Here is an 18,834-nt window from a genome sequence, read left to right on the forward strand (position 1 = left end):
GTAGTGCTTATATTTCATCTATGAAGCCCAAGCCAGTGTGAGTTTTCTGAGCAACCACAGGAGTCTGAAAGAGTAACCTTTACTGGCTCACATTAGCCCATGAAATGGGCCCGTTCTGTACCATCAAGGTAAAGCACAGTACCATCGAGGGTGATGGTATAGAGTACTCTGAGCAGAAATCCTATCTCCCATGTGAGATTCCCTGACCTGGTCATGCTTTCCCCATTTTACAAGCATTTCCTGCCCCAGGCAGATAGCAGCTATCCTCTCCAAGCAGCCACTGACCCGAACACCAGCTACTCCAGGGGCCTCCCTCCTTGCAAGCAGCTTTCCCTCACCCAGATGACCTGGCAGCCACCTCACTACATCTCCGTACACTCTGTCCCCACTCAATCCTGCCCAAGTAGCATTTTACCTCCCGGATCAGACTCTGAGCTGATACCCAGCCAAGAAGCCTCTCTGTAAAAGTTAGAGGGCCACATCCAGCCTGCAGATGGCCAGACTGACTGCATATGCAGGGAGGAAAGGCTGAGCCCTCTCAGAGGACAAAAGCTTTTGGGTTTGACAGTGCCCAATGCCTGAAGTATGTGAATTAAGCATCTTAAAATAAAATAAATAAATAATTAAGAAAACAAAGAAACAAAAAGCGCAGTCTTATATTGCCATTAAATAGCAGCAGGCCAGCTGGTTTCGGCAGTGCATCATTCTGAACCAGCATCTCACAACTTACAGCTGCACTGGGAAAGCATGGAGCAATCACATTATAAACTGTTACCTGAGGCAAAAAGAGAACTGTAGTAAAGTTGGAGGAAGAAAGGGAATCTTCCCTTTCTGCAGAAGAAACACAGGATGTTCAGAAATAGCAGGCATTTAAGGAAATTACTGCCTTTTGTATATTCAGTAATAGCTGACTAATCTAGTGACAGAAACTCCCCATTTTAATGGATCATAATGCTAGATGTGCAAAATCACCAAGTGTATGAAAGAAGAAAAGGGGTTTGGACATCAGAAGAAATGCAATTAGCATGATATTGTCTGTGCTCCGGTATAGCCTTTGCCATACCCACTGACAGGGTAACACATAAATCCTTCTCATTTCAGGCATGCTCTCTACAAAACAACTTGTCACACAGACCCAATCCTCTTCTCTCTTGTATATATCATACCCTATTCCAGTGCAGGTATTTTGCCCCTTGATAACAGTCACCACAGCTCTCATATCACATTTTTCATTAGTAGATGTAAAAGCAAACATCAGGCCAACTGAGGTCAGTTCATTAACCACATTTTGCAGTTTCAGAAAGTGAGTAATAGCACATATCCTTCCTTGCAGGCTGAAACAGAAGAAGAGCTTTTGTGCCCAGAGATGCTCCCCTGGGATCCCTAACTTTTGTATTTACAGCTTGGGCTGGACACAAAGTCAAATTCAAATGGTACAGCTACACTGCACATGTTCTGGGGGACATGTCTCAAGGCACTCAACATGGTAAGTAAGATGAGTAAGATGTAAGATGCAAGGGAGATGATCTAGAGATTTCTGATACCCTTATTACTCTAGGCGTTAACTGCTGGCAATGAAATTCAGTAAGTGTAATTGTAGAACTGCTTCTCAAAGGGTTACAAAATGTGCTGAAGGATGCAATAAAACAAGATATCACAGAAACCTTGATTTCCATTGCTAACAGTTAATTGGATCCCAGCTACTGTTTGGCCAATTACAATTTGAATCAAACGTGAAAAATAACAGAATTGCGATCAGTAGCACAATCTTGATATTGAACTAAATATATTCTCCACATCAACCATGGTTATGCACAAATAACTCAGGAGCATCCCATGTTGCACAGCCGGACTCTAAAAATACACTTGCTTTCAGATAGGATTATGGATGGCCGAGCAGTTTCTTCACAACTCACACCTGAACTTCAGAGTCTTTGCCCACTACAGTAAGCTTTAATCAAATAAAAAATTTGATTAAAGGTATGATTATATCCCAGCCTTAGACATATATCTTATTATTATTGCTGCTTTGTGTAGAAAGGGCGGAAAAAAAGGGCTTTATGTAACTCTGTGCTTGATTTTTCAGAAATGAAATAAAAGAGGTTTCATTTGTACTGAGAGATGAGATTTCCCTCTGGATTTTCTGCCCGCTAGATATCTTTCAGTATAAAACTGCTGTGCTTTTTAAATGGATTTTGCAACAATCTGCTTTAGCTGAGGGTGCAACAGGGAGGGGATAATTGAGTATAAAACCAGGAAGAGGCAGTGTTTGATTAGTTTGTCAAGATGCTTTTTAGAAATGTGAGGTGTCTTTGGGTGATGCCAGTTGTCCGAAGGAAACAGGGCAGTTATATATGCCTATGGGGGAGACAAATCAGTGCTAGAGAAGTGCTGGGTGGTTGCTGCTACAGGACAACACTCTCTGCGCATCATTCCCACACACTGCTCCGCCAACTGGCATTAGTGCTGATGTGAGAACACTGTTGTGAAGAGGACTGTTTCTTCCCTGAAACTCCCTCACTATGTGTCTCTTGGATAACACAGTTCTGCAAAGCTTTTCTCAGTGGTGCCAAGCTCTGAGTTGGTAGTGCTACGTCAGACTTTCCAGATTTGTTTGGTCTTCTCTGCAGGAGAGATGTTCCATAAAAATGTTCCAGAGACTTTGACAGAACCCTATTTGCTACATTCTCAATTTTCAGTCCTGCGGTAGCTCTGGTCTTTCTTGGAGGGGTCTCAACAGAAAACTTTAGCAGAGCAATATACACAACTGTCCAGGCACATAGTGCAATAGGAGCTTAGGAGAAAAATGTCATACAGAACAAGAGCAGTATTGGTCGTTCATTATAAGATAATCCCAAGAGGAGGATCACGTAAGCAGGGCAGCATATAAATATAAGGTAACCACAACTGAAGTCTTCAGTTGGTTCAAGGCCAGTTGGGAAAAAGATGTTCAGAATACCTACAGCAAAAAGACCTCTAAATGTTCGTCCAAATATGATGAGACAAATATTATCTCTGTATTTTGTGTCTTAACCAGGGTGTTTACTTCTGGAAAGACTTGGGAGGAGGGGAAAGGAGGGAAGAGGAAGAAGTACTTTACTATTAGATGGAGAAAAGAACTGCATTACTATTTGATGGAGAAAAGAAGGCCTGGCTTTTACAGCCCCAAATCTTTATTTGTGTATCCTACCCAGCTTTCAAGTAATTTTCCACATACTCAAACATTTGTGCAGACTTACCCCCAGGCCAAATCCTGTAAAAAAAGTACTTTTTCCTCAGCCTAGACATAAATAGTCCTATTAGTCCCAAAGAAACATCCATTTTAGCAAATGTTGCTCACATTTCAGTGCCTGCAGGATCAGACCCCATGATCTGATAGCTTGACAAAATTACAAGTTGGCATGTAGAAAGCACCATTCATCAAGGAAAACTAAGGGAAAAAACAGTTATTAACTCTCAAGGTCAATCTAGGGTGATCAATATTATTAGCTGCATGTGGGTAAGTTGAGATAGCAGTTCAGCACTTCAAGCAATTATCTGGGATTCAGAACAAGTACTAAATACTAACAGTATTCAAACATGGGTGGTTAAGAAAAGAAGCTCCTAATTCTGCTCACCTCTTGCAGGTGACAGAAAAGTTCCTTCAGACTAAAATATTGCTGGATACCCTTCTGTGCTCAGACTATGTTTGCATGGGAGTCAGAAAGGTAACATTCTGTCTGTCTTCCTTGACATCTGAAAACTGAAACCTGGAAACAAAAATCTCCAAATAGCACAAAATGCCCTGCCTTGGTGACATTTCCAGCCTTAACGTAAGCTGAAAATTCCCAAATCCATCATCTACATATCCAATCCCAAATCCAGGTTTCCCTTATCTGTTCAGTGTCGGTTCTAAATCCTAATCTAAATCTAAATTCTAAATCTAAATCTAAATTTTACTCAGAGAGCAAGAAAACATAAATTCCTAATTTTTAAATGTAAGAACATTTAAAAACCTACAATTTCATAATAACTGAAGAATTATTCCTGTCTTACTGTCATGCCTTCAGCTGTTTTCGGACTCTAATTTATCTGATTTGATCGCTCATCCCCGGGCACTGGCTTCAGTGGCTAAACACTGTTGTGGACGCTCTGTCACTCCACAGCTTTGGGATATAGAAAAGATGCTGAACCTGCACCCCATATTTGATTAACTTGGGCCACCCAAGAGTGGACAAATTGCCAAACAAGGATAATTTGTATTAAATTTTGAAAGTGTCCTCAAAAATATCAAACCCTGGTTTTTAAGTCTTTGGCCTGAATGGCCAGACCTTGGCTGTTCTCACCAAAACTGCTGGGAAGAAAAAGTGCCACTTGTTGCTTGAAAAGTGCTCATTTGCTATGGTGATAAGCAGAGATGAGGAACCTGAATAGAATAAAAGACTTGTTCTTGATTTGGACCAGTATCTCAGGTGGATATTAGCATTTATAAATTCAAAGACTGCCACTGGTTCAGAGCAAAATTTCAGGCATTCAACCAAATTGAACCTAAGGCTTAACCATTTTGAGATGAGCCTTCTTCTCCACCAAGCGTTTGTGTAATTAAGACATTGGTTCTTAAAAAAAAAAAAAAATTAAAGAAAAATAATGTCGTGGTTTAAACCGATCCACACAGCTTGTCCACTCACCCCAACCCGACCCTCCCCACTCCCTGAGGGATGAGGAGGAGAATCAGGAGAATGTAACTCCCACGGGTTGAGATAAGCACAGCCCAGTAACTAAGGTATAACACAAATCACTACTGCTACCACCAATGATAATATTGATAAGAGACAATAACAAGAGAATATGATACCACCGCCGAACGAGTTCGACCCTCCCAAAGAGAGAGAGAGTGTGTCCTTCCGGGTAACTCTCAGTTATCTCCCTGGGCATGACGTGCTGTGGTATGAATACCTCTTTGGTCAGTTTGGGTCAGGTGTCCTGTCTCTGCTTCCTCCCAGCCTCCCCTCCTTCCTGGCAGAGCACGAGGCTCAGAAAGTCCTTGGCCAGACCAAACATTCGAGCAGCAACTGAAAACATCGGCGTTATCAGCACTGTTCCCAGGCCAAAAGATCAAAACACAGCACTGCACTAGCTACTAAGAAGGAGAAAAATGTCTGCTGCTGCTGAACCCAGGACAAATAATAATTTAAAAAAACTAACCCAAAACTGACACACAAAACTCTATCAAATGAGCTGGAAGAGTACAAAGACAAGGAGGCATTCAGTGAGAGCCCAGAAGCTGAAGCTCTGACTTACGTAAGTGGAGGACAAGCAGAGTCTTCTATATGGGAGAGTTCATTTTCCTGTCATCATCCAAACTAATAGTGAAGGTGGGTTCAGTTGCCAGATCTATTATTCCAAAAGAGAAGTGATGTTTTCTAGTGACAGAGTTAGCCACTAGCTACACCCACTGTGCATGGGACCATGATTTTCCTCCAATTCCACTGCTGATATCAACTGCTCTTCTGACCAACCTAAGCACAGTGAAATCTCTCCTTCCAGCAAATAACGCCTGCTAAGGCACCTGCTGCCCTGAGGTAGGATGACTGATTGATGAGGTTGCTTAAGCTTTGTGCTGATGCATGAAAGCTGTGACAGCATCTGGAGGAGTGAAAGGATGGTAAAAATCAAATCAAAGAATTATAAGAAGCAGTAAAAGTGGATGTGAAGGCAGAGATGCCCCCCCCCCCCCTTTTTTTTTTTTGGCCTATTTTCATCCAATTCCACCTATGGAAATTTTCAAGTAAGAGATTTTAGTGCTGGTTCAAAGAAAGAAAGATGTACAGAGGCCTGAGATGAGGGAAGCACAGATATGGAGGGGGAGAAGTAAAATGATTAGTACAGATTCATTAGAAGTATCACATTTTCAGCTATGCTGCACAACCTGGTTATGTTTTCTCCCACTTCAGGATGCTGAAAGTATCCCTGCTGCCTTCCTTCTGTAACTACTCATCAGTTTCCCTAGGATGGGACTCCCTCCTAGCTGTTCCCCTGGGAAGCACAGGGAGCTATTTATCCAGAACAATAAGCTCTGCTCTATTCCAAGCTCCAGGCCGTGATAATAAGTCAGAGCCAGGGAACACAGCCTGGCACATCACCACATGTGGCTGACCACTGGGTGCCAGGGTACTTCCCAACAGCACATGGCATCCTGCAGGAGAGTTATCCTCAACTGGACATGAGCTTGGTAGCTCAGTGGTCCCAGATGAGAGAAGTTCACTTATGGGCTCATGCTGCAATCATACCCTATCAACCTAGCAGATCTCCAGACCATCAAGGCCAGGTTGGATGGGGCTTTGAGCAATCTGATCTAGTGGAAGGTGTCCCTGCCCATACCAGGGGTGTTAGAACTAGATGATCTTTGAGGCCCCTTCCAACCCAAATCATTCCAAGATTCTATGGCATTATAATTTATTTGCAAAGAGAAAACCTTGATAACAGCTTCAGACAGCACTCTTGACTGCAACAGCCAGCACATGTAGAGGAAATCCTGGACTGCCTAGGTAACTGCTACAGAGACCCTTGCCTTTGTGGTGTAGAGCCAAGACCCAGGAATGTCAATGTTGTTCTTTCTTTTGCCAGAAAGCTCCTGTGCAAATTCCCTAATGGATTTCAGCAGCCTGGCACTGTTCCTGGCATCATAATGTTTGTGACCCTCTTTTAATTACAACTTGTAAGATCGTTTAGGATCTTTATTAACATGGCACCACAGGAAAACAGACAGCAGAATGTCAGTGTTAAGTTGTTGACTGGTCTCCTTAGAAGCCCATACAGATACATATGCCCCTCTGTATGGATCTAAGCACAGAATAGTGACTATGGGGCAACTGTTAGCTGCCAGTATCTCCCTGGCTCTTTCATCCCATTAGCTCTATGCACTCTACTTGATAAGTAAATGTGCATTTTTCTACGTATATGTAAATCAAGAATAAATGAGTGCACTCTGTTTAAAGTTCAAGTCATTCTTACCATCTATATACAGATAAAAAGCCAAACTAAAAGCAACTGGAACTAATCAAAGCAACTGTAGAATGTTACATTCTGGACAATTATGGAGACAAAATAACATTGTTTAATGATATATCAAGGTGACATTATCACATTCGCACCAGAGCCATCAGCCCACACTTGTGAAAGTTGTTTTCTCACTGGTGTAAGTAAAATTAATCCCACTGGAGTTACCTCAACCTACACCCATTTAAGATTTACTGTTTACTTTTCTACAATGATTTCCACTTCCCCATATCTCCAGGGTGATCGGTGAATTGTGGATTTAAACAGTCCCTATGGCACTTTTCAGACATTCATTACTGCTGCACTTTTTCAGTTGCCCCAGTTTTTCCCCTCCCACCTCCTTTTAAAACTTTGACCATGTAATTCACTTAAGCTTCTAAATGAGATATGTCTATAAAGAGCATCTGGGCCAGCCAGCCTTAATTTGAAAATGCCATTACTCCTACACTAAACTTCCCCATCAATCCCACAGCAGCCATCATGGTTTGTATGTCTCCCAGACCAACCTTAGTGAAACTGTACTGTTTTCATCTTTCAAAAAGGAGGAAAATAGTGGGAGGAGATAATAAACCACCATCCAGGTGGTGAAGGCTGAAACTGTTTGGGGTAATAGAGCTAGAAAGCGTTCCTGTTTTCACAAATTTTGGGGGCTGCAAAGGTGTGAAGTTTTATCTGGAGAAGGGAAAACAGTAAGCTTTTAGCTTATGCTTAGCTCAATTCTATCTTTAAGCCAATTACATTTTGCAAAGTTCAGACACATTCAAGATGCTCCTGGGGTTCAGAATATCATTACCAGGACTCTTGTACAACCTTTCCTACAGGTAACTGAAGAAATCTATTTCTGGGTCAGTGGAGTTAAAAGGATTACATCTGAAGTAAAAGGTGGGAAGCTTTTCACTTTCTTAACCTGAAAGTTAAACAGTTAATATGATTAGTGTCTCTCTGTAGTCAGTTTGGTGAAAGGCACTTTCAGAAGGCAATTCATCTCATCCTATAATTGGTATTAAAAAAAGGTTGAATAGATTGCCCTCTGGAGCTGCTTACCCAGATATTTAACTCCAAATTTCTTCAGGAGCCAGACCTGTATCTTTAGGGGCTGGATTCAGGTGGAGATGAAAATGCCTCCATCCATGTGTCTACATGTGAATGATGTGTCCAGATTGCAATTCAGCCTACCCTCAAATAGACAGGTAGGTTTGACTGTGTAAACTGAGAGCCAGAGGTGCCTGTAGCTGCCACTTCAGAACGGCAAAAGTTCTGTGTCGTATCTTCAGCTCTCTGAATGTCCCATTTTGTCCAGGGCATCATAAATGGCACCAGATACCTAAATTTAAGCAATTAGAATAAGCCCCTGGTGCTTGCACACCACTCTGGATTCCCTCCGGCAGTATTGACCGACCATCAGCAACTATGATCAGAGCACAGACAGCTGTTTCACATGCAGATACCTCCATGCAGATGATGTTTGCCTAGCTGTCATGTTAAAACCTACCCAGGTTTTATGCACCAGTTATGACCCAGCAGCACCACAGCCTAGTGCTTTGTAGCCTGCGTGCCCCACCATATATAGCCCATTTTCCTGAGAAGGACACGGAGACAATACAAACAAACCTAGCATCTCTGTTCACTTGTCACTGGTCAAGTCACTGCAGAAACATACTCAAGAACAATCCCTACTCAGTGGGTTAATCAACATTTAAAAATTAGGTTAATTCATTGATGTAATGGGAAACAGAACCTGAGCCCTGAAGGAAGCATCTTCAGCAGAGTCAGCAGCAAAGACTAAAGAATCTCAGGATGCCTGTTCTGGTGTCATCACCATGGCCCATACAAACTGATGTAAGAGTTCATGGTCTCCTCCTAAACTGTTTGCTCTGCCCTAATAACAATCAGGAGAGAACACAAGTGCCTCTTTGAATTTCATCAGAATTGTACCAGCTTGTATCATCATGGTAATAAAACTAATACACATTTGTTGAGCTCCAGTGGGGCATATCAACAAAAGCAGCAGTCTGTTTTGAAAAACAGTAAATCACTTTCTTAACAGCTACACCAAACCTTGCATGCTTTCAGCTACACTTCAATTTGGTAAAGAAAATAAGTACTTTGAGTTCAAATCTATTATCATTCAACTGCCTGTCTATAAAGGAACGGTAGGAGATGCTTAAAATATGAGTGCAAGTACGGGTTCTTCAATCTCATGAGCCAATCTAAAGTTAAGTGAGTGAATCGCTCGTCTGTGGTCAAATAATAGGAGGAGAAAATAAACTCTGAAGAAACCAATTACAGTTTTATACCTCCATCCTCCAGGATGTGATCTCCAACTCAAGTCCCCAGAAACTGGTCTCCAGAACTCACTGGGAATGCTCTGAATGCCAGAATAGGGTAAAATTATTTTCAGAAGATCTAAAGGGAGAAATACAGACTGAAAAAGCAAGAACTTCCTACACTTCCTGGTGGAATTCATCAATTTGATGGATGGACAACTCAGTGGATAAAGAACTGGCTGGATGGCAGCATGCAAAGGGTTGTGGCCAAAGGCTCAATATCTGGCTGGAGACCAGTAACAAGTGGTGTCCCTCAGGGATCGGTGTTGGGACCGGTCTTGTTTAACATCTTTGTCGCTGACATGGACAGTGGGATTGAGTGCGCCCTCAGCAAGTTTGCCGATGACACCAAGCTGTGTGGTCCGGTTGATATGCTGGAGGGAAGGGATGCCATCCAGAGGGACCTTGACACGCTTGTGAGGTGGGCTGATGCCAACCTTATGAAGTTCAACCATGACAAGTGCAAGGTCCTACACTTGGGTAGAGTAATCCCAGGCACAGCTACAGGTTGGGCAGAGAAGAGATTCAGAGCGGCCCTGCACAGAAGGACTTGGGGGTGTTGGTCAATGAGAAAATGAACATGAGCCGGCAGTGTGAGCTCACAGCCCAGAAAGCCAACCATATCCTGGGCTGCATCAAAAGGAGTGTGACCAGCAGGTTGAAGGAGCTGATCCTGCCCCTCTACTCTGCTCTCATGAGACCTCACCTGGAGTATTGTGTGCAGTTCTGGTGTCCTCAACATAAAAAGGACATGGAACTGTTGGAACAAGTCCAGAGGAGGGCCACGAGGATGCTCAGGGGACTGGAGCACCTCCTGTATGAAGACAGGCTGAGAGAGTAGGGGCTGTTCAGCCTGGAGAAGAGAAGCCTGCGTGGAGACCTCATAACAGACTTCCAATATCTGCAGGGGGCCTGCAAGGATGCAGGAAGAGGAGAGGAGCTCTTCACTAGGAACTGTAGTGACAGGACAAGGGGTAATGGGTTAAAACTTAAACAGCGGAAGTTTAGATTGTATATAAGGAAGAAATTCTTTACTGTAAGCATGGTGAGGCATTGGACTGGGTTGCCCAGGGAAGTTGTGAATGCTCCATCCCTGGTGGTGTTCAAGGCCAGGTTGGACGAAGCCTTGGGTGGGATGGTTTAGTGTGAGGTGTCCTTGCCCATGGCAGGAGGGTTGGAACTTGATGATCTTTAGATCCTGTCCAAGCCTAACTATTCTATGATTCTGTGAGTTCAACTTACCTCCAAGTGGAAAGGGCTTTAAACAGCAAGGTTTCAGTATTTATAATCCCTGAGGTTCTTGAGTAAGAAAGTTCCTATGAAAAAGGGGCCCTCTATTTCCCCCTCACCACCAGAATTTCTACATAAACCACCATGGACTTTTCCCTGGATTTGGAAACCCTGGGAATTATTTTCAAAGTGACCAGGCACCTAAAGTTCCAGCTGCACTTCACAGTTCTGGAAAATAAACTCACAATAACTGACCAGACAAAATACACATCTTAAGAGGAAAAAAAAAAAAGCAAAAGCTTTAATTTTCTTTCATCTTTACCTTCTCCAAGTGGAAAGCTGTATAAGAATTCCTGAGTCAATTGCTGAGGGGAGTAGCTCGAGAGAGGACGCATTCAACACCGGAGCGGGGGAGAGGTCAGCGTCCAGGAGCCTCAACTCGGAGCGGCGAGAGCCACCGAGGGAGCTTCAAGTCCTCGACAGGACCTGGCCAGGAGCCGGCAGCTCCGCGGACGCGAGCAGGGACTCACAGGGGGCGGAGCCAGGAGCAGCGGCACCAGCCCTGAGTGGGTAAAAACCTGCCCCAGGGAGCGCGGCGAGCGGAGCGGGACGAGGCAGCTTGCGCGGCCGCTCGCTCGGGCAGGGCGGGATGGTGAGCACCCGTCGTATGGCCAGGGCGCGGACTGGGGGCTCTGCTCTGGCTGCCCCGGCGGTGCCCAACGTAGGCACCCAGACAGAGCCGATGAGAGGGGAGGCTGCAGTGCAGAGCTCGGGGTGTAGAGGGTGCCTGAACTGGTCCTGTGAGGTGAGGGTGCGCAATGGGCAGGGCTGCGCTCGGTGCTCCCTGGTGGAGGCCCTCCTGCAGCAGGGGCTGAGCTGCGGAATGCTATTAGCGGGCTTCAAGATGTCAGGGTAGCTGAGAGGAAGCGGGGCTGCTTGCTCCAGCCCCATACTGTGCGGGGGCCTCAAGCTTCCCTTCCAGCTCATGAAGGAAAGAAGGAGGCCACCAACTTGGGAAATTGGAATTGGTGACAAAGAAAAGTAACAAAAGAAGGAGGAAAAGGACAATTAACAGCAAGGAGCTTCCTCCTAAATCTGTTGTCCCCACGCAGAGCCGCTTTGCTGTCCTGCTGGAGACTAATGGGGAAAACGCACTCACACCAGAAACAACTGCTGGTGCACTGCTAAAGAAGATCTCTAGTGGTGCTGCCAGGAAAAAGCAGTGGGTCATAGCAGCAGGGGACTCTATGTGGAAAGGCACAGAAGCACTCATCTGTTGGCCTGACCCAGTCTCAAGGGAGGTGTGTTGCCTACCAGCGGCACAGATCAGGGATGTTGCAGAGAGGCTGCCTTTTCTAGTAAGTCCCACAGACTATAACCTGCTTCTAGTGATCCATGTGGGTGCTAGTGATATAGATAATAGTAGCCTGGAGAACGTAAGAACTACAGAGCCCTGGAAGAGGTGGTCAGGGGCTCTGGAGCTCAGATAGTCTTTTCGTCAATTCTCCAGGATACAGGGGAGGACCTTAAAAGAGCTAGGAGGATTGGACAGGTTAATAAATGGTTAAAAGGGTAGCGTCATAGTCAGGGGTTTGGGTGTCTTGAACAGGTCTACTGGGGGCTGGTGAAGCTGCTCCAAGTGGTTTTGGTAGGAGGCTTGCCAGACTGGTCAAGGAGGCTTTAAACTAGGTGTGCTGGGGAAGGGTTGCATCATTCCATCCCAACACACCCAGTCAGTTGCCAACACCTATAATATATGCTCGGAACAATGTAGATATATTCCAGCCACTCCAGCCAACAAGCCGGCTTCAATTGGAGCTCAGCTCAGATGCCTCTATGCAAATGCCCGTAGCATCGGGAACAAACAAGAGGAATTAGAGATGTGTGCACATCTACAGGGGTATGATATAATAGGCATCACAGAAACATGGTGGGATGGCTCCTATGACTGGAGTGTTGGAATGGAAGGTTACAGGCTCTTTAGAAAAAACAGGCCTGGCAGGTGGGGAGGGGGGATTTGCCCTTTATGTTAGGGATAGGCTGGAGAGTATGGAAGTCTGCCTGGGGACAGGTGAGCAGTTTACAGAGAGTTTGTGGGTCAGGGTTAAAGGGAGAACAGCAGTGGGGGGCATCACTGTGGGGATCTGCTACAGACCACCTGATCAAGAGGAATCTGCAAATGAAGCACTCTACAAACAGATAGGAAAACCCTCATAGTCACATGCCCTTGTTCTCATGGGGGACTTCAACCACCCTGACGTCTGTTGGAGTGATAGCACGGCCCGGCAGAAGCAATCCAGGAGGTTCCTCAATTGTGTGGAAGACAACTTCCTTCTGCAAGTAATAGAGAAGGGGACAAGGAGAGGTGCCATGCTTGACCTTGTGCTCACCAACAGGGAAGGGCTTGTTGGAAATGTGGTACTCCAGGGCAGCCTTGGATGCAGCGATCATGGCTGGAAGAAGGGAAGTATAACCCCCATTTTCAAGAAGGGGAAAATGGAAGACCTGGGGAATTACAGACCAGTCAGTCTCACCTCTGTGCCTGGCAAAATCTTGGAGCACATTCTCCTGGAAGGCATGCTAAGGCACATGAAAAACAACAAGGTGCTTGGTGACAGCCAGCATGGCTTCACTAAGGGGAAATCCTGCCTGACCAATTTGGTGGCCTTCTGTGATGGAGCTACGGAACTGATGGACAGGGGTAGAGCAGTTGATGTCATCTACCTGCACTTTTGCAAAGCGTTTGACACTGTCCCACACAACATCCTTGTCTCTAAATTGGAGAGACATCAATTTGATGGATGGACCACTCGGTGGATAAAGAACTGGCTGCATGGCTGCACACAAAGAGCTGTGGTCAATGGCTCAATGTCCAGCTGGAGACCAGTAACGAGTGGTGTCCCTCAGGGATCGGTGTTGGGACCGGTCTTGTTCAACATCTTTGTCGCTGACAAGGACAGTGGGATTGAGTGCACCCTCAGCAAGTTTGCTGATGACACCAAGCTGTGTGGTTCGGTTGATACGCTGGAGGGAAGGGATGCCATCCAGAGGAACCTTGACACGCTTGTGAGGTGGGCAACCTTTTGAAGTTTAACCATGCCGAGTGCAAGGTCCTACACCTGGGTCAGAGGAATCCCAGGCACAGCTACAGACTGGGCAAAGAAGAGATTCAGAGCAGCCCTGCGGAGAAGGACTTGGGGGTGTTGGTCGATGAGAAAATGAACATGAGCCGGCAGTGTGAGCTCGCAGCCCAGAAAGCCAACCATATCCTGGGCTGCATCAAGAGGAGCGTGACCAGCAGGTTGAAGCAGGTGATCCTGCCCCTCTATTCTGCTCTCGTGAGACCTCACCTGGAGTATTGTGTGCAGTTCTGGTGTCCTCAACATAAAAAGGACATGGAACTCTTGGAACAAGTCCAGAGGAGGGCCACGAGGATGATCAGGGGACTGGAGCACCTCCTGTGTGAAGACAGGCTGAGAAAGTTGGGGCTGTTCAGGCTGGAGAAGAGAAGGCTGCGTGGAGACCTCATAGCAGCCTTCCAGTATCTGAAGAGGTCCTATAGGGGTGCTGGGGAGGGACTCTTCATTAGGGAGGTGTATGAGAGAAAAAGAGTAACAAACTGCATAGTTACACATTGCCTTATTCTGGCAGGATGATCAGAAAACACATCTATTTTTCTGCCAGCTGGAGCCCAGCCAAACATTCACAGCTTGGATAACTTAGAAGAGTTCACAAGATGCTATTGATAATTAACACAAAGCTTTTTCCACAGGACTGTGCCTATAATCTCTGTTTCGCACTCCACAGTCCTACTATTGAGAAGGAAAAATCTCATTGTCTTGATGAGGAGTAAAATGGTTTCTAGAATTGCTCTAGGCAACCATTAACAACATCTTATTGTGTTATCCAGACCAAAGCACTTTTGGGTATGGGAAGAGATGTCAGCTGTCCACTATTCTAGTGTAGAAGTAATAAGATCACCCCATGTTGGCCTGAGACTTAGACAGAGAAAGCAGTTTTAAAGAAACAAACTCAATATGACTTGGCAGCATCATAGAACTGCCAGAAACCTAGACATATGCTGGGCTGCATCACAAAGAGCGTGGCTAGCAGGTTGAAGGAGGGGATTCTCCCCCTCTACTCCACTCTCACGAGACTCCACCTGCAGTGCTGCATACAGCTCTGGGGCCTTCAACGTAAGAGGGACGTGGACATGTTGGAGCAAGTCCAGAGTCCAGAGGAAGGCCATGAAGATGCCTAGAGTGCTGGAGCACCTCTCCTGTGAAGACAAACTGAGACAGCTGAGCTTGTTCAGCCTGGAGAGGACAAATCTGGAGAGAGACTTTTGACAAGGGCATGTAGTTACAGGACAAGGGATAACGCCTTTAAACTGGGAGAGGATAGATTTAAATTAGTCATTAGGAAGAAATTCTTTACTGTGAGGGTGGTGAGACACTGGAATGGGTTTTCCAGAGAAGTCGTAGATTATCCCATCCCTGGAAGCATTCAAGGCCTGGTTGGACAGGGCTCTGAGCAACCTGGCTTAGTGGAGCTTTGAACTAGATGATCTTTAAGGTCCCTTACAGCCCAAATCATTCTTTTATTCTATGATTTGATGATGGAATTGATGTACAAGTGGTTCAAGTATTTTGTAGGGTCTTAGCTCTCTTGAAGTATGACAGTTACGGGTGTTTTCATAAATGAAAAGGAAGGACCCAAACCTACTAACCCTGAACTGTTAGCAACACAATGCTACTGTAGATCATGCTTCTGGAAAAGCCTATAAGCCTGTATATCATCAAATTGGCATGTCAAGCAGCTGAATTACTGTATGACAACATGAGCCACAGCATCCCACAGCATTAGAGAGGGGAGACTTGTAGAAAAGAGCACTGAAAAAGCTGACCAGTGGGACACTCAGGACTACTGGGGAGCTGAGTGAATCAGCCATGCTGCTTTGTTCCATTGCTTCTATGGCTGAACTGATTTCACATCTTAGAAATAAATCAGCTAATTTAAAAGTGTCCTGGGAACCTCTGCACTGTTTTTTCTTTCCTTCTGTGACTGCATAGAAAATTTAAAGGAAAATGTGAAACAGAGTCTTTCTAAAATGTACAGTCCAGTTTATCACCCATAAATATAGTGATTCTCCTGGCATCTTGTGGCTGATGCTGTTCCCTACCAAGTACCTAATGAAACACTGAAGTGCTATATACTGGAGCTTACTGATATGGAAATAATTGCACTGCACCGAGCAGAGAGAAAACCAGAAGGGTTATTACAGAAGCCTTTAAATATTTTTTTTTTTTAGTTTTTATCATTTAATGTTACTTTAAATCAGCATTTTCTAACCAGCAGAGCACACAGAAATGTTGAGATGCACAGATCTCAAGAGTGAGGCATAACATCCTATGCCTTCTAATTAGTTTGCTGGCATAATTGACTTTGGCTGGGCACCAGAGTCAGTACAGCTGTGAGCTGACAATGCTATGAGGAGGCAGAAGCAAATATAGAGGAGTATCACTGCCTTGGAAAAGGGAGGCAAGGAAGGGGATATCCTGGGAATGAGGGAAGAATACATGGAAACAGAGATCAGAAGAAATGAAGAAGGAATGACAGGGAAAAACAAAGGATAAAGAAGTGGAAACAAGGAGGTAGTAGTTCTGTTGTCTGTTTATAAAAGTAAAGAATCACTGGCTGAAGTTGAGGAAAACTGCTAATTTCTACTAAAGAACAGGTCTGGCCCTGAATTTTTTGTACAAGTCTTTGTTTGTTTTAAAACTGTTCTACAGAATCATACTTCTTTTTTTCCCAGGTATCATGGGCAATTTGTCAGTCTTCACTGGCAGCATGGAAGCAGGTGTGTACTTTGAGGCAGCACATGGGAACAAAGAACACACTGAAGAGGCCACAAATAATCCAAATTTGCATAAAATTATAATAGAAAAAGAAAATTGTTAATGGTAAAGGTATGGATTCTGATGACATTTTCCTCTCAGCTCATCCAGAGTACTCACTGTAAACACACAGGGACATTGTTAAAATGATATTGACATTGAAACGGTATCTAATGAATTCCTGCATCGACATTGGAGGGGGAATTAATATATTCCCTCTTCTTTCTTCTTCTGAAGTTACATTCTTTGCCATGTTAATTTTCTATTTCCCTGGTACCAAATTCCTCCTGTTACATATCTAATTCAAAATAATTTTTATTTAAATAGTAGGATGCATACCTCTAGTGAGTGACACCGATAGTGGCAAAGAGGACTCAGCCAGCCAGCTCCTGGCTTTACATAACAGGTTAGAGGGTCTCTACTTTTTGGTTAATATCTCTCGCTCCCCACCACAGCTACTAGTGATGCTCCTCAACTGGTAGTTTCTGCCCTCCTGCAGTTCCCCAGAACAGCCTTTACATCCTCTGTAAGACTTCAAATTTAAAAGCAGCCTGTCAGCTTTCTCAACAACATTCATCTCTACAGACTCTTAAGCCTAATAGACACACAGAAACAACCTGAGTCCAACCTCTCTCAGAGGCTGGAAACAGATCACTCATGCCCTTTCTTGGTTTCTGACCTCCCAGGACAGCTGGAAGAAGGGGCTGGTGTCACATAGGTGGGATAACACCATCGCAGAGCAGGAACAAGTCATGGGATTGATGCAGCATGGAGATGTCAAGGTTGGTCAGGGGTTTTTGGACACACAGCCTGGCACAGTCACATCAGCCAAGAGATATGCAGCAAGCTCCCTTCTCTTTGATCCTACATAGGCTAAAGGTCCTTTGAGGTTTATCTAAATTAAAGTGGTTGCTTCTTTGTTCATGACAAGACTGGCCCAGTTTGAGTTACAACTGATTAATGACTTTTCTTGGTCTTTAGATACTATCATGACACCATCTTCCCTTTTTTTGCTGTTTGTTTGTTTCCTACTTCACATTCTGTTTTCAACCACTTATAAAGCAGAAATGTATGCCTGGGTAAGAGTGTGCTTACCCTCAAATTATCATAATCCTGTTTCTAACTTTGGGTACAATTGCTTCCCTCCACTTCTCCAATGAAATAGCTGTTTTTAATTAGGGAAGGCATATTTTTGCTGCAGATCAGTTATTTCATACTAAGCTCCTTCAGAACTTTTCAATGTACCATCTGGACCTGATGATTTGCTGCATTTTAAATTATCGATTTGTACCAGCTCTTCTTCCAACACATCTTGATTACCAGAAAAGAGCAAGTCCCAGTAGGTATTGCTCTGATATTCTTTATGCTGAAGAGTGATGCAAAGAAATAATTTGGATTCTCAGCAATGCCCTTATCTTCTTTAATTTCTGCCTTTAACTTTCAATGATCCAGTTTCTGAACTACCAAATTAATTATTTGTACTCTTCTGCCTGACAAGCCCAAAACATTCTTATTTTACTTATATTAGCTGTTTGCAGCCCACTGTATTTGCTTTTAATTTCCCTTTCATGTAGTCTTTGTGCTAATTAATAAACCAATGTACTGGAAAGCTAAGGTTAGATTTTCAAACGTGGAAGGGTTCCCATTTGACTCAAAAAAACCTCTAGCCCTGCCACTCAGTTGTACTGGTATCCTGTTTGCTTGCCTAGTAATATTTTTACTAGCAACATACATACCCTCCAGACTCTATTACTGTTCTTAAGTAGAATTCATGGCATCCTTAAGGATTGTTTTTCCTGCACTCTTTCCTCAAGAGCGTTCTTTACTAACCCTCTCAATGTGACTAAAGCCCAGATGCCCAAAATTTGAACTTCGGAACAATTTTCTGTATTTATTTCCCACTACAATACTGGACCATATTACATTAATACATCTGCTATCAGCTTCAGATGCAATCTTGCCCTTAATTTCTTCCTGCACTTGCTTAACATTAAGAACCAAAAATCAGGATATCAGGATTTAGGCATATTAAAAAGGCATACTTACGGCTCTGGCCCAGGCTGGAAAACAAGGTCACATGCCCCCTGCTTTGGACCTGACAAAAGCAGAAGCTAGGCAGTACCTGGCAAACCCAGAGTGTATGATCCATATCAGTAACAACCTGGTGGTAGAAGCTGCTTTTCTGCAAGTGTAGTGATGATAATACTTGCTGCTGGACATGGAAGGGCTGCACGCAAGGGAGGTCAAGCCAACACTGCCCATCTCAAATGAAGAACCCTGCCACCAGCCAAGGCACCAGACATTGGGAGAGAAAACAGCACATACTGTCATACTTGTGGGGG

At 44.3% G+C, this 18,834-nt stretch overlaps 1 protein-coding gene across 6 annotated transcripts in view; it reads right to left on the minus strand.

Moving 5' to 3' along the window:
- TUNAR (TCL1 upstream neural differentiation-associated RNA) overlaps positions 1–18,834 on the minus strand; it is a 185,192-nt gene that overhangs the window by 155,174 nt on the left and 11,184 nt on the right. The window contains exon 1 of one of the 6 annotated variants that reach the window (XM_065684860.1): positions 10,918–11,089. The exons of 3 other annotated variants lie outside the window; for them this stretch is intronic. The gene's annotated coding sequence lies outside the window, so the exon portion shown is untranslated. Of the gene's footprint in view, positions 1–4,834; positions 4,855–5,280; positions 5,438–10,917; positions 11,090–18,834 lie in introns of those variants that run through there. 2 more of the 6 variants (XM_065684862.1, XM_065684863.1) reach the window with 2 other exon arrangements.

This window comes from Lathamus discolor, chromosome 6, assembly GCF_037157495.1.
Source record: "Lathamus discolor isolate bLatDis1 chromosome 6, bLatDis1.hap1, whole genome shotgun sequence".
In the NCBI taxonomy this organism is placed as follows: domain Eukaryota; kingdom Metazoa; phylum Chordata; class Aves; order Psittaciformes; family Psittacidae; genus Lathamus; species Lathamus discolor.